The sequence below is a fragment of the Rhinopithecus bieti genome, unplaced genomic scaffold, assembly GCF_001698545.2.
Source record: "Rhinopithecus bieti isolate Rb0 unplaced genomic scaffold, ASM169854v2 scaffold_13348, whole genome shotgun sequence".
Taxonomy (NCBI): domain Eukaryota; kingdom Metazoa; phylum Chordata; class Mammalia; order Primates; family Cercopithecidae; genus Rhinopithecus; species Rhinopithecus bieti.
In genome coordinates, this window is record NW_016808764.1 from 8,824,944 (window position 1) to 8,840,331 (window position 15,388).

The window sequence follows — 15,388 nt, forward strand, 5'->3', positions numbered from 1 at the left end:
AAAAAAAAAAAAAAAAAAAGGAAGTCTTGTCTATACCAACTTTGCTCATATTAAGATTTCTGCCTTCCTTCCTTCCTTTTTCATTTGATATTACAATGCTTTTTTTCACCTTCTCTCATTTATTGCTTTATGTATTCAAGTAACTATTTAGCTTTTTTCGTTTTCTCTTACTGTTGTTATTTTTATAAATAAATAGTGACCTGCCCTAAGACTTTTCCTTTTCCTACTGATGTGAAATGTCATATTTATTATAGTTTACATTTTTATATATGTTTTGATCTCTTCCTGGGCTAGCTCTACTTTATCTTTGATCAAACTATCCATTCCCACACTGTTTAATAAATATATTAATTTTATTGATAGCATAAGTTGTTAGTATATTTTCATTAGCATATTATTACATTAGCACATTAATATATTTATATATTAATATACATTATTCTTACTAATTATTAACATTTTTTCTAGTGACTCCAGATTGTTTATTTTAAAATTTAAGAATCATTTTGTCAAGTCATAAAACTGCTAGGAGTTTAATTAAAATCATTTACACCTATAAATTAGGAGAGTTAATATTTTAAAATATTCTTCTTCCAAAAAACATAATGTCTCTGTTTTCTCAATTCCACTTGTATGAACACTCAGTAAATATTGGTGACAATTTTTGTAGATCTTGAATATTTCGTGTCCTCCTTTACAACAATTATAGCTATTTCTATTCCACGGCTATGTCATATTGGGGAAATTATTTCACCTCGCTGAACTTCCATTGCTCATCTTTAAACTGGACATGTTCACTCCTACCTCTCACAGACCCTGTGAGGGGTAAATGATAGAGCTAAAGCTCTCATAGCAGCTGGCAAGCACACCAGGTGTTCAACGTGTGTTAGTAAGAGTTGCTGTTAATTTAAAAGAAACTGTAGAACCACATTAGATAATCATGATCATGCCAGACCATGACGAAAATTCCTCTTCCACGTAATAACCCTCTGCACCTGGTGCAATTAGCCTATAAATCTTTTGAAGTGAGGCAATGAGGCAAGGGAATAGCAAACAACAATCCAAGTTGAAACATTGTGGTTTTAACTCTTTTTGTTCAGTTCTGCTTCACACTCCCTACCAGACCCATCCAACTCCTTATCAGACGAAAGCTGTTTAATTTCTGATGGACATGGGATGTCTATCTTGTTGTGTCATTAAGTATGACTTGGCCATTATGAATGACGTATTAATATATAAATACAGAGGTAAACAGATGCTGTTTATCTTCCTACCCTCTGATCCTAGTTGCTCTAACTCTGGGATTCTATATGATGGTTCCATCATGTGGTTCTCTCTGATAGTCCTATATGATGGGTCTGTGTGTTGATGTTAAAAGATGACTTATATGATGATTTTATATGATAATTTTAAATGATGGCCTATGAGCACTTTATTTAAGGTACCTATTTTAAGACTAGTACAGAATTTCCACTGTGAGCCCCTCTATTCTGTTGTAGAAGTAGACGTTTAGTGGATGGACAATGAATAGGGATGAATTGAGGGTTGGCAGAAGGGTTTTCAGGAAGAGAAGGGGGACTAAGGGTGGCATGGGTGTGAGTAGTAGAAGGAATGACAGTCAATGGGAAGAAATGACAGTTAGTGGGAAGAAATAGGGTTGGCTGAGGGGTGGAGTTACAGAGCTGAAAGACCAGCAGGAAAAAAGAGGAGAGAGTTAGAGGAAAAGGAAATGAAACAAGAAGTCTTAGATTATTCAACTTCTGCAAAAATCATAGTGGAAATGTCCCAAAATGTTGCCAACAATACATTCTGTGACTAAGTCATTATGCAGAGAGATGAGCTGGGGGCTGAAGGACAGAATTAATATAGTAAGTAATTCTATCCCTTTGGCAATGTCTTTCTGCATGAAATAATGATTTTATGTCTCACTTCTCTCCAGCCCGCGCATTCCTCATTACAAACAGTTCCACAGTGAGTGAGTATTTATGTTTCAAGGCAACAGCATCGGCGTAATGGACTGTCCTCTGAATCTTTTTTCTGGAAAGGAATGCCAGGGCTGCCTAGGAAACCTGGGAGAGCTTTCCAGTTGGGGATAATACCACTGCTGCTGGCTGCAGGAGATAGAGTGTGGAATTTGGAATCAGGCAGATCTTTGTTCAGACCCTTCCAGTGCCATTTACTGACTCTCCTTCTCTGCAGCTCAGTCTTCTTGTTTGGAAAATGGGGATATTCACATTGATCTCACACGTCTAGCACAGTGGAACACAGACAGGGCTCAATAACGGTCAACGAGGAAGATGTCAAATCTTCCAGACAATGTGGGGGAACACAAAGCTGGATGGCAAAATTCCAGCTTGTGAGCAGAAAGGAAGTAATGAAGGGGTATCTCTCAGTCCCTGCACGCCCCTATGAATGCTGATATAGTTTGGATGTCTTCTCCAAATCTCCTGTTGAAATATAATCTCTAGTGTTGGAGGTGGGGCTTGTTGGGGAGCGTTTGGATCATGGGGGCAGATTCCTCATGAATGGTTTAATGCCATCCCCTTGGTGATAAGTGAGTTCACTGGAGATCTGATTGTTTAAAAGTGTGTGGCAGCCGGGCCCAATGGCTCACGCCTGTAATCCCAACACTTTGGGAGGCTGCGGTGGGTGGATCATTAGGTCAGGAGTTCGAGACCAGCCTGGCCAACATGGTGAAACCCCATCTCTACTAAAGATACAAAAATTAGCCAGGCGTGGTGGTGCACACCTATAATCCCAGCTACTCAAGAGGCTGAGGCAGGAGGATCACTTGAATCCGAGAGGCAGAGGTTGCAGTGAGCCGAGATCACACCATTGCACTCCAGCCTGGTGACAGGGCAAGACGTTGTCTCAAAAAAAAAAAAAAAGATAAGTGTGTGGCACCTCCCCCCTTGCACTCTCTCTTGCTTCTGTTCTTGCCAAGTGACATGCCTATTTCCACTTTCCCTTCTACCGTAAGTGAAAGCTCCCTGAGGCCCCTGAGAAGCTGAACAGATGGCAGCGCCATGCTTGTACAGCCTGCAGAAACTTGAGCCAATTAAACCTCTTTTCTTCATAAATCACCCAGTCTTGGGTGTTCCTTTATAGCAAGGTAAGAACAACCTAACACAATTACTTACTTCCTTCGTTCAACAAGAATTCATGCCACTTTTGTTCCAATCACTGTGTTGTAGTGATAAGATGGGTGTTCATGAAAACTGCCTTTGGTCATGATTTTTATTGGATTACCTTTGTACGCTTACTATGTGCTATATGCTAAATCGCTAAATGGCATTGCTAAGCATTTTACACTTAATTCATATCATAGGAAGAATACAAATGGGTTGCAGTTGTGCCCATTTTATAGATTAAAAATATCTCAAGTGCAGCAAGTTTAATAACTCCCCTCCCCAGGATCAGACTGTGACATAGTCTGGATTTAAACCTGGATGACACCATTAAAGCCTGTATGACACTGTAGTGTGAGCTCTCAACCTCTGAGCTATATTGCCTTGAACCTCCCTTCGTTTCTCATAGTTGAGTGCAGGAGGCAGCTATGCAGATAAACACAACAGTCTCAGTATTAAGAGCTCTGAGACTGTTGTGTAAGATTCAGCAGGATCATAAACAATGAATTATTGTCGGAATATCAGTTGAATATGACTGAATTATCCTAGGCTTTTGGGGATGGCTTGACAAAGGGAATAAACATCTGATTTGAATCCTGAAAAATTAGCAGGACTTTGCCACACAGACCTGGCTTTCTAAGCGGAGAAAATAGCCTCTTTAAAGGCATAGTGGTTTGAATATTCACAGTGCCCGCAATCAGGAGGCCCCACGTACTTTGTGGCTAAAGCAGGGGAGCTCCTTTAGAAAAATGGCAGGACATGAGATGGGAGGGATCTGATGAAACTAGATTGCAGGGGACTTTATTGCCTGTCTAGAGAGTTTGCACTCTATCCTAAGGGCAATGGAGAGCCACTGAAGCATTTTATGAGAGGAGTGACATGATCAGACTGGTGTTTTAGAAAGATCATGCCTGCTGAGTGAATGGATGGCTAAAGCCTAGTGGCAGATGACACCAGTGCTGCATTGAGCTACAAGCTCAGGTAAGAAATAATGAGATCCTGAACTAAGGCAACAGAACTGGAGAAAAATGGGTGAATTGGCAAGAGATTCGTGAGAAAGAACCCATGGTTGAGAGCTTGTACCTATATGTAGAGGGAGGCAGGGGAAGGGGAAGTAAGGCACCGGAGAAGTCTAGAATGACTTGGACACCTGGTAATGGTGCCCTCCCCACTGCCTGCTTAAATAGAGACAAGCAAGCTTGATTTGACATCTATATAGAGCTTGCCAAATATACCACAGGTCCTTCAGTTTAAAAAGCACAGTAGAAACCTCTGATTATTCCCTTTCAATATCCTTGTGATCCAAAGGCAAATTTCATCAGCCAGGAGTCCTCAGCAGGGTATTGAAAGCATGGCCTGGCCATTGTGCTTCTTTAATTCACCAGCTTAGAGCCCTAGGCCCAAGCAGCTGAAGCATCCCTCCTCCTTTCTATCCTGAAGACTGTCTGCCTCCCAGGGAACTTGTGTCCTGCTGATCCCAGCGTTTTAGTATATTCAGGATGAGGACAGAGTTGGCGATGGCACTATAGCTCCTTCCCTGTGATCCTGATGAGATACTCCCACAGCCATTGGCAGTTCCTCCATTTATTCAACAAATGCTTATTAAGCAATAATATATTCCAAGCTCTGCGTAATGTGCTGGGGGTACACCAGTGAGCAAAGTAGGAATGTCCCATCCCCAGCCTTATAAATCTAACCTTCTAACGGGGATTGGTAGAAGAAATGTTGCTCTTACCAATACGCAGTGAAAACTGCAAGTGCCAGAAAGGAGTGAACTACAGAGCTATGAGGCACCACACTAGTAAAGGGATTTCTCCTACTTAGAGAGGTTAAGTGAGGTGTTCCTGAGAAAACGACAGTTACACGGAAATCTGGTAGATGAAATAGTGTATTTAAGCAAAGGTGAAAAGAGGAAGGAAAGTTGCCCAATCTAAGCTCACCCTTCTCAGTGATCTAAGAAATCTTAAAATATTGCTTTTATAAGATCAAACTCTCACTCAAGGATCTAAAGTAGCTCTTTGCTGCTTGCAGTTCAGGTTGATACTTTTTTTATACAGCATGCTAGAGCCTCTCTGATACACTGGAACCTAACTGAGGGACGGTAGTTAGGAGCCCTGGATTTGGTGCAGGGCAGATCCACGCTAAATCCAGGTTTCATCCCTTACTAGCTGTATGACATTGGCTGAGGTATATGCCTTGCCTGGGCTTCACTTTCTTTGGCAGGTAGAGTGAGGCTAACACCACCCCACTTCCTAGTGATCCGTGAGAAGATAATGGGATAAAGAACACGGAGTATCCAGCAAGGCTTCTGATGTGTAGTCAGTACTCAGTGGTTGATAGCCTTTATTGACATGGACTCCTGAATTTGGCTGCAGGTCAATTCACTGAAAATCAGTTCCGAAAAGCCAATTCACTGAAAAACAAACTGGAAAAAAAAGATCAATTCGCCAAATGACTGATTTGCCGCAGTTACTTGATGCAGAAAGCATGGTAACTGATACAAAATAGAAATGTAACACAAAAGGTGCCCTGAATCTCACATTCTCCTCCTCTTCACACCCAAATGACTCAGAAGAATAGTCTTGGTAAGTTCGTTAGCTCCATTTTTGCACTTCCATTCACAATGCACGCCTTCAATCTGGCTCCTGCCTTCAACAATCCACCAGCCAGTTTCTTTCTGAGGTCATTAATTACTCCAACTGGCTAGACCCAAGGAGCTCTCTCCATTCCTGTCTTACTGCTTAACCTATTTGGAGTAATTGATCACTTTCTCTGGAAAGTGGGAACATTGTCTTTCCGTGGCTTATTTATTCTTCTTCTTCTTATTATTTTTTTTACCACACTGCCCTCCATGTTTCTCTCCTACTTCTCTGACCCTCCTCCTCAGGTTCTTTTTATTTTTTCTAGAAATAGGGTCTTGCTATGTTGCCCAGGCTGGCCTTGAACTCTTGGCCTCAAGCAGTCCTCTTGCCTCCGCTTCCCAAAGTGCTGGGATTGGAGGTGTGAGCCACTGCACCAGCACCCTCAGGCTCCTTAACTGTAATTACTTAGGGAACGATCCCAGACGCCTGTTCCTATTGCCGTCCTTTCCTGGTCTCCATGTGGCAGGTGATAACATCCACATGCGTGGATTTCATTGTCATCTATTTGCTGACAACTCCAAAGTCTATAGTTCTTGCCCAGATCTTTCTTCTGATGTCCATCCTCACATATCTAACTGACTACTTGAGATCACCACTTAGAGACCTCACAGTTCCCCGGTATAGCCAACAGAAAACCCAAGACGCCAGTTCCCCCATACCTTCATTCCCAAACTGATCTTCCCCCAGTGTTCTGAGTCTCGGTGTGTAGTGTCCCACACAACCAGGTATTCATGTCTAAAACCTAGGGTTAATCTTTGACCTCACCCTCTCTCTCACCACCTACATCCAAAGAATTAACCAATCTTGCAGATTCTCTATCTAAATTTTGCCTCAGACATTTCCCTTATTTACAAAGAGCTTTACAAAATGCACATCTGATCATGTCACTCCCTTGCTTTGAATTCTTAATTCTATGAGGATAAAGGCCCAAATCCTTAACATGGCTCAGAAGGCCCTGTGTAATCACACCACGGCTTTTCTCTCCATCTGTATGTCACATCATTTCCATTCTGTTTCCTGATCTCTAGCCACAGGGCCCTTACTTTAGTTCATTTACTTCACTACCTTGCTTTAAAGTTCTAAGTGTGTGATCCTCCTCCCTGTCTCCCACTCAACACTACTGACTAATTCTTCTTTATTTTATATTTATCAGGGTAAATGTCGCTTTCTAAGACTACATGAGTTTCCTAATTATGAGCTCACATTCTACTTTGTCAATAGCGATTAAACAAGGAAATGAATGAATGGTTAAAAAAATCTATATATTCTATGAGTACAAGAACAATATCTGCTTTGCTCACTACTGCGTCTTCAGCGCATTAGGATAGTGCCTGGTATGCCAATGATACTCAATGAATACTTTTTGAATAAATAAATCAGTGAATAAGTAAATCTATATGTCTTATAATATTATTTGTGACAATGAGATAAGACAGTAGAAATGCTAGGCAAAATGTAAAGTGTTGTATATATCCCACTCATTTTCATTATTGAAGTCTTTAGTGGACAGCTGTAATGCCAGAGCAACCAGCTATGAAGTTTGCGCTGACAGGAACAGGGCTCTCGATGGCATCAAAGATGACAAACTGAATCTGACACATGTTTAACAATGTGCGGAACCTGGACTGTGCTGTGTGGGGATCAAGTCCCACTCACTAATTTCATAAGGTTGCTGGATGACAGTGCAGGCTCTGATCCGTCCCTTACAGCTTTCCCTCTACATACACCCTGCTGGCTTCTAAAAAACGGGAAAGGGAAATTCCCCTGATTGTCCTCCTCCAGTCTGAAAGCTGGGGGTTTTCCTTTTGCACCCTGCCATCCCTCTATGAGGATATATACCAAACTGTGTCTCCATTGTGGGTTTACATTCAGCTTGTTCCCACTAAAAATAAAAAATAGTTCTGTTAAGGGGACATAAATATGTGCCATGCACTGTGCTAAATGCTCTACCTCATTATCAGTTAATCTTGACAACAATCTTGTTGCAGGAGGTATGCCTGTTTTCAGATGGGGAAACTGACGCTTAGTGATGTGACACGCCTTGCTCAAGGATTTACGTATTAACAAATACAGAAAACTAGAATTTCAACACACATAGGTGTGTCCAATTCAGTAGCATATTGATATATGTCAATGACAGGTTCTTTAGGAAGCAGAAACAGGTCTTTTGGTGAGTTTGCTAATTTCTCTGGTACACATATTTCCATTATAGCTGAATTCAAGCAACACAGAATTAACCTGACAAGAAATCATGTGCTCGGCTGCTCATGGTGGCTAGCAACTGTAATCCCAACATTTTGGGAGGCCAAGGTGGGAGGACAGCTTGAGCCTAAGAGTTTGAGAACAGCTTGGGCAACATAGTGAGACCTCATCTCTAATAAAAAAAAAAAAAAAAAAAGAAAAAAAAATCTGGTTGTTGTGGCATGCCTGTGATCCCAGCTATTTGGGAGGCTGAGGTGGGAGGATCACTTGAGCCTGTGAGGTCGAGGCTGCAGTGAGCTGTGATTGCATCACTGCAATTCAGCCTGGGTGACAGAGGGAGATCTTGTCTCGAAATGAAAGAAAAGAAAAGAAAGAAAATAAACAAAGAAAAGAAGAAAAGAAGGGAAAAAAAAAGAAAGAAAGAAAGAAAGAAAGAAAGAAAGAAAGAAAGAAAGAAAAAAAGAAAAAAAGAAAAGAAAGAGAAAGAAAGAGCTGTTAATCCTTCACTTACAGCCATAGTTGTTTAAGTGCAGTTCCCAGACAAGTCATTGTATCACCCCCTGAATGTGTTAGAATTGCAAATGACTGGGGACCACCCCCAGATCTCTTGTATCAGAAAGTCTGGCATGGAGCCTTGTGACCCTTGATTTATCAAGCAGTGCAGGTGATTCTTGTGCATCCTCACCTTTGTTTGGGAGAGCACCAGCACTACATTGGCATAATTAAATATTTGTTGAACCGAACGGAACTGAATGGACACTTACTAAGAAGTGTTATCTCTGAAGTCAAGTGTAACCCCAAGTAGACTTAGTTCCACCTTCAGGGAACAAGATGAAAGTGGAAAAGACATTGGGGGGTGGCTGATATTTTCTTTAAATTCCTCTGAAGATCATTCCATTTATATCTCAGCCCTATCTGCTTCCTAAGCTGTCTGGGAATCCCAACTGGAAGGTAATTTTTTTTTTTTTTTTTTGAGTGTTTGAGATGAGCAGTTCTTTTAAATCACTGCTTCTCAAGATTTTGAGTTACTGTGTTCTATCTAGGACATCTTTGTGCAAACCAAGATCATAAAGAATTGTTTCTTATGTTTTTTTCCAGAAGTTTAATAGTTTTTTCTTTTATATTTCGGACTATGCATCTTATTTATTGTATATGGCATTAGATAAGGATCAATATTCATTTTCCTCCATATAGATTTCCAGTTGGTTCATCACAATTTCTTGAAATGGCAACCATTTCCTAATTAATTTGCATGTGCAACTTCATCAAAAATTGGTTGATTATGTAGTTGTGTTCTATTTCTGGATTTTCTATCTACTTCCACTGATACATATATCTGATATTTTGCCAATATCACATTGTCTTGTTTATTATAGTTTTATATTAAGTCTTGAAATTAAGTGAGACAAGTCCTCCAATTATTATTTTTTTCAAAATTCGTTTGGCTATTCTAGTTTCTTCACTTTTTCATATACATTTTAAAATCAACTTGACACTTTCTACAAAACGGCTACTGTGATTTTTATTGGGATTTCATGTAACTCTATTATATATGGAGAGAAATAAAATATTAACAATTTTGAGCTTTTGCATTTATACATGTATACAGAGGTATACATGGTATACCTCTTCATTTATTTACATTGTCTTTAATTTCTTTTAGCAATGTTGCATAGTTTTCAGAGAAGAATCTTGCATGGTCTCTGCTAAAATTAGTGTTGAGTCTTTTAAATTTTTTGCACTAATACGAATGAAATTGTTGTTCTAATTTTATTGCCATCTAATTGCTGCTGCTATCCCAAAATAAAATTAAGTTTTGTATATAAAATTTTATACTGGCAAATATCCTTGTCTTGTCCTTTAACTCAGAAGGAGTTATAGATTCCTTTAGTAATTGTTCTTTGCTAAAATTAGTGTTGAGTCTTTTAAGTTTTTTGCACTAATACAAATGAAATTGTTGTTTTAATTATATTGACATCTAATTTCTGCTGCTATCCCAAAATAAAATTAAATTTTGTATATAAAATTTTATCCTGGCCAGATGCGGTGGCTCGTGCCTGTAATCCTAACACTTTGGGAGGCTAAGGTGGGCAGATGGCTTGAGCCAGGAGTTCGAGACCAGTGTGGGCAACATGGTGAAATCCCATCTCTACAAAATAAACCCACAAAAAGTACCCAGACATGGCAGTACACACATGTGGTTTCAGCTACTTGGGAAACAGAGGTGGGAGGATTGCTTGAGTCCCAGAGTCAGAGATTACAGTGAGCCAAGATTGCACCACTGCACTCCAGCCTAGGTGACAGAGTGAGTCCCTGTCTCAAAATAAATACATAAATAATATATACATATAATTTAAAAAATAAATTTTATTCTGCAACTGTTTAATTTTTAGTTTTAGTAATTGTTTTACGCATTCTTTAGGATTTTCTACAGCTGTCAAATATATTGTTTTATTCTTTTCAATACCTTTATATTTTTCTTGCCATATTACACTGGCTCTAGAATAGTACTAAATGGAACTGTTTTGAGCAAATATCCTTGTCTTGTTCTTTTAAACTCAGAAGGAAAGCACTATTTCAAAATTATGTTCACTGAAGGTTTTACATAGGTCCCATCTATTAGGCTGATGATTTTTTTTCGTAACTTGCTAAGATTTTTTTAAATTACAAATGAATGTTAAATTTTGTCAAATTATTTTTCATTTATTAAAATGATTGCATGTACTTTTCACCTTTATCCTTTCATTATGATGACTATTATTAATGTTTTTGGAATTTTAAGTCAATTTTGTGTTCCTGAAATAAACCCTGCTTGGTTATGGTGCATTATCTTTTTCATATATTATTGGATTTAATTTGTTGATTTCTCAGTTCATCTTTGTGTTTATGTTATTATGAGTATTGGTCTGCAATTTTATTACAAATTTTCTGTCAGATTTTGGTATCAGAATAACTCTGACTTCTTATAGTGTATTGAGAATTGTTCACTCATCTATTTCCTTAAGTAATTTATGTAAGATAGTTATTCCTTAAGTTACATTTTAAGATGATAATGCTGCCCTTTTTCAGAATAGACCAATAGGATCAATTGTGTTCAAAACTGGTTGGTTCTTGGTCTTGCTGACTTCAAGAATGAAGTCACGGACCCTCACGGTGATTGTCACAGTTCTTAAAAAAGTGTGTCCACAGTTTGTTCCTTCTGATGTTCTGACACGTTCAGAGTTTCTTCCCTCTGGTGGGTTCGTGGTCTCGCTGGCTTCAGGAGTAAAGCTGCAGACCTTCCCGGTGAGTGTTACAGCTCTTAAGTCGGTGTGTACAGAGTTGTTCATCCCTCCCGGTGAGCTCGTGGTCTTCCTGACCTCAGGAGTAAAACTGCAGACCTTCGCAATGAGTGTTACAGCCTGTAAAGGCTGTACTCACCCAAAGTTAGCAGCAGCAAGGTTTATTGCGAAGAGCAAAAGCAGCCGCACCAGGAAAGTAGACTTAAGCGGGTTGCCACTGCTGACTCTGGCAGCCTGCTTTTATTCCCTTATCTGACCCCACCCGCATCCTGCTGATTGGCCCATTTTGACAGGGTGCTGATTGGTGCATTTACAAACCTTGAGCTAGACACAGAGTAAGGATTTACAATCCTTTAGCTAGACACAAAAGTTCTCCAAGTCCCCACTAGATTAGCTAGACACAGAGCACTGAGTGGTGTGTTTACAAACCTTGAGCTAGACACAAAGTGCTGATTGGTGCATTTACAAACCTTTAGCTAGACATAAAAGTTCTCCAAGTCCTCATCTGACTCAGGACCCCAGCTGGCTTCCCCTAGTGGATCCCAAGCTGCCCACCAGTCTCGCACCACGTGCCTGCACTCCTCAGCCCTTGCATGGTAGATGGGACCAGTGGCAACAGAACAGGGGGCTGTGCCCATCAGGGAGGCTCAGGCTGCCCAGGAGGCCACGGAGAGGGGACTTGGGCATGGCTGGCTGCAGGTCCCAATCCCTTCCCCACAGGGGGGTGGTTGAGGCCTGGGGAGAATTTGAGGGCAACGTGGGCAGGCCAGCAGTGCTGGGGGACCCATCACACCCTCTGCAGCTGCTGGCCCGGGTACTAAGCCCCTCATTGCCTGGGGCCGGAACCTGCGGAACTCGTGCAGCCACGGTTCCCTCCTGCATCTCTCCCTCCACACTTCCCCGCAAGCAGAGGGAACCGGCCTCGGCCTCTGCCAGCCCAGAGAGGGGCTCCCACAGTGCAGCAGTGGGCTGAAGGGCTCGTCAAGTGCTGCCAGAGTGGACGCCAAGGCCAAGGAAGTGCCAGAACAAGTGAGGGCTGCTAGCACATTGTCACCTCTCACAATGATTATAAGCAAGGAGAACTGTTAGAAACCTCCTATGATAATCTAGAAACTATCTTATATAAATTAGTGGTTGCTCATTTTAGAATGGTAATCAGATTCTGGATATATACAGGAAGTGAAGCAAACAGGATTTTCGTAAGAGATGATGGGGGTGTACATAAGAAGGGTGATGTCAAGATTTCAGGCTTTTGGAACTGGAAAAATAGAGTTGCCCTCACATGAGTTGGGGAAGGTTGTGGTTGGAATAGGATTTGGGCAAGTCGAGATTTTGGCTTTGGACGTGGTAAGTTTGAGACGTCTTTTAGACGTCCTAGCAGAAATGCTGCATAAGCACCCTGATTTAGGAGTCTAAAGATTAGGAATGAATTCTCAGCAGTAGATGGAATCACTAGGGAAAGTCATGAGATTGAATGTCGCACTGAGTGTGTGAACATAGAGAAGAGAAGAGGTGCAAGTACTCTTGGACTTGGCACGCCAATATTAATAAGTTAGGGAAAGAACCACAAAACGAATTGAAAAAGAGTAACCAAGGAGATGGGGCAAAGCCAGGAAAGTCAAGTGAAGAAAGCATGTCTGGGGGAGGGAATGAACAAAAACATGAAGTCACCTGATAGCTTATTTGTGATGAGACCAAGAATTTGTCACAGGATTTGGCAACTAAAAAGTTCACTAGTGATAAGGAAAAGAGAAGTTTTTGAGGAGCAAGTTTAGAGAAAAGAAAGAAGAATTATAGGCGGAAGCCATATAAAACTACATAATTTATAGCTAAAGAGACCAAAGAAAAAGAACAGGAGCTGGCAGGAGAAGTGGCATCAAAACATATTTTTCTTTTGTTTCGTTCTGAAATGGGAGACATAACAACATACTCAGCTGTAAGCACCTCTTCGATTCTCCTTTCTCTGAATGGCATTCATGATGCATTTCATACCATTTCCTATACCAGCCCCCTTCCTATTTCAACATTTTTGAAATGGTACATTTTTTTTGTTGTTGTTGATAGATTCGCTGTTCATGGTGCGTGACTTCTGAATCTCTTTCTGGCTTGAACTCAGTAAACATCTGAGTGAAGGCTCCTGTTCTGTGTCTCAAGGCTTGAAGTTGCAATATGAACAGAATGTCAAGCCCAAACTAGTGTTCATTTCTTTATTCCCTACTTGTATGTGAGTAGATCCTATTCATTTTCACCCCTTAACACCTATTATCAATACTTCAGCTTTCAGCACCAGCATCATTTCCTTAAGAAAGGCCTGCCGACCTCCCTGACCTTCCTGCCACCCCCACTATTCTAACTCAGTGGGCCTTCTACCCACGGTCTCCTGCACCATGTACGTTTTCTTCAGGGCAATGACATCAGTTTGTTGGTGCACTACTATGATGACTTCTTAAATGTAAGCTTCATGTCAGTTTCGCTTCCTTTCCATAACCCCCGTACCCTGGAATTTATTCAACAACCTTCTTCTGTAGATTAGCTATGTACTGAACCCATTAGGGCTACTGAGAAAATTATGCAATAGGACCTGCCCCTGAGGCACTCATAGTTTAACAAAAGAGATAAACATTTTTTAAAAAAAAAACCCATAATTCTAGGCATTGTGTTATAATATCTAGGCATTCAGGAGTGAATGCCCAGGAACACAAAAGTAGTGATTTCATTTTCTCTATCTTATCAAAACAATAGATGCAAATAGATGGAAAATAATAGGACAGTTCATAAAAAGAAACAACAGCGATGAACCTTTTTTCTCATGTTGCCTTCACTTTTAACTACTTCTTTCCTCCATTCTCTTGGTGGTTATCTCCGTATTTTAAAATAATACCCTCATTCTACAATTTTTTGATGCACCAACTTTACGCATTGTGATTGACTTCCTACTGTGAGAGACTGTGAGTTAGCTCTATGCGCCACCACCAACACAAACTTCCTGTCCCCTTTCGCATTTTCCAATATAGATTTATCACTATTCTTGGTAATTCCATTAATCTCTCCTGCCCATTCAAACAGTGTAGTTAGATTTCTTACTTAGTTTGATAAACCAGAGAGAGAGAGACAGTAGTTGTTTGAGCTTGAATTTGAAACAGTAGTGGTTTTTCAGGAGGACAAGAAATCAGTCAAGTGGCAATGACAGTGGACACTCCAGGCTGGTGACAAATCATGCAAAATGTTGCTGAAGGGGAAAGGATTACATCAGATCTAAAGGACATATGGCATCTGCACTGACATACAGAACCTAAAGTGTAATTTCAAGTTGTCTGTTGAATTATCCAGGGCACTCTGTGTGCACAGAGTAGGTCTAAAAAACAAGAAGAAGTAGGTTAGAACAAGTCAACCCCGGATTTGCAAAAAAGCAATTCCTATCACCCATAGAGTCTCATTAGTAAAAACAAGAAGCCCAAAGCACTTTACATGAAAAAAAAAACTTTTCCATTTTGATGTGAAATATTCAAAATGTCACGGCCTTTTAGCTGCTTGCTTATTTTGGAAACCAAATAGAAAGAAGTATTTTCAATTAAGTCCTGTCTGCTGTAAATTTGTAAATGGAAAAGCTGCGTGAAAAAAATATATTTTGCTAATCTTTGGTCTGAGAATTTAATTAAAGGAACATCACATTGCTAAAACCTAAACTTTCCTCTTATATAGGTTGCTGCATATCAGATTAAATTTTAACCAGCATATCAGAGCATTTCCTTAGAATGTGTCAGTACGCTAGGAACTCGTACGTGCCACAGTGCACGGAATCTTCAACAAAACCATGTGAGATAAGTGTTATTAGCATTCAGTGAAACAGGTGTAGAGACTCAGCCCAAACAGCTTAATGCCGTTTATATAACAACAGCAATGATTTACATCCTGGGCACTTACTAGGTGGTCCGCTCTTTGCCAATCCTTTCACCAAAATTATCTCCTTTCATCCTTACCGCGTTCCTGAATGGACAGGCTTTATTTCCCCGTCTTCTGGATGAAAACATTGAGGTTCACTGTCTTGGAATATTATAAATTTCCCACACGTATTGGGTAGGTAAGCTAGGTTCTCTCTCTTTCTCTCTCTCTTTTTTTTTTGAGACAGAGTTTT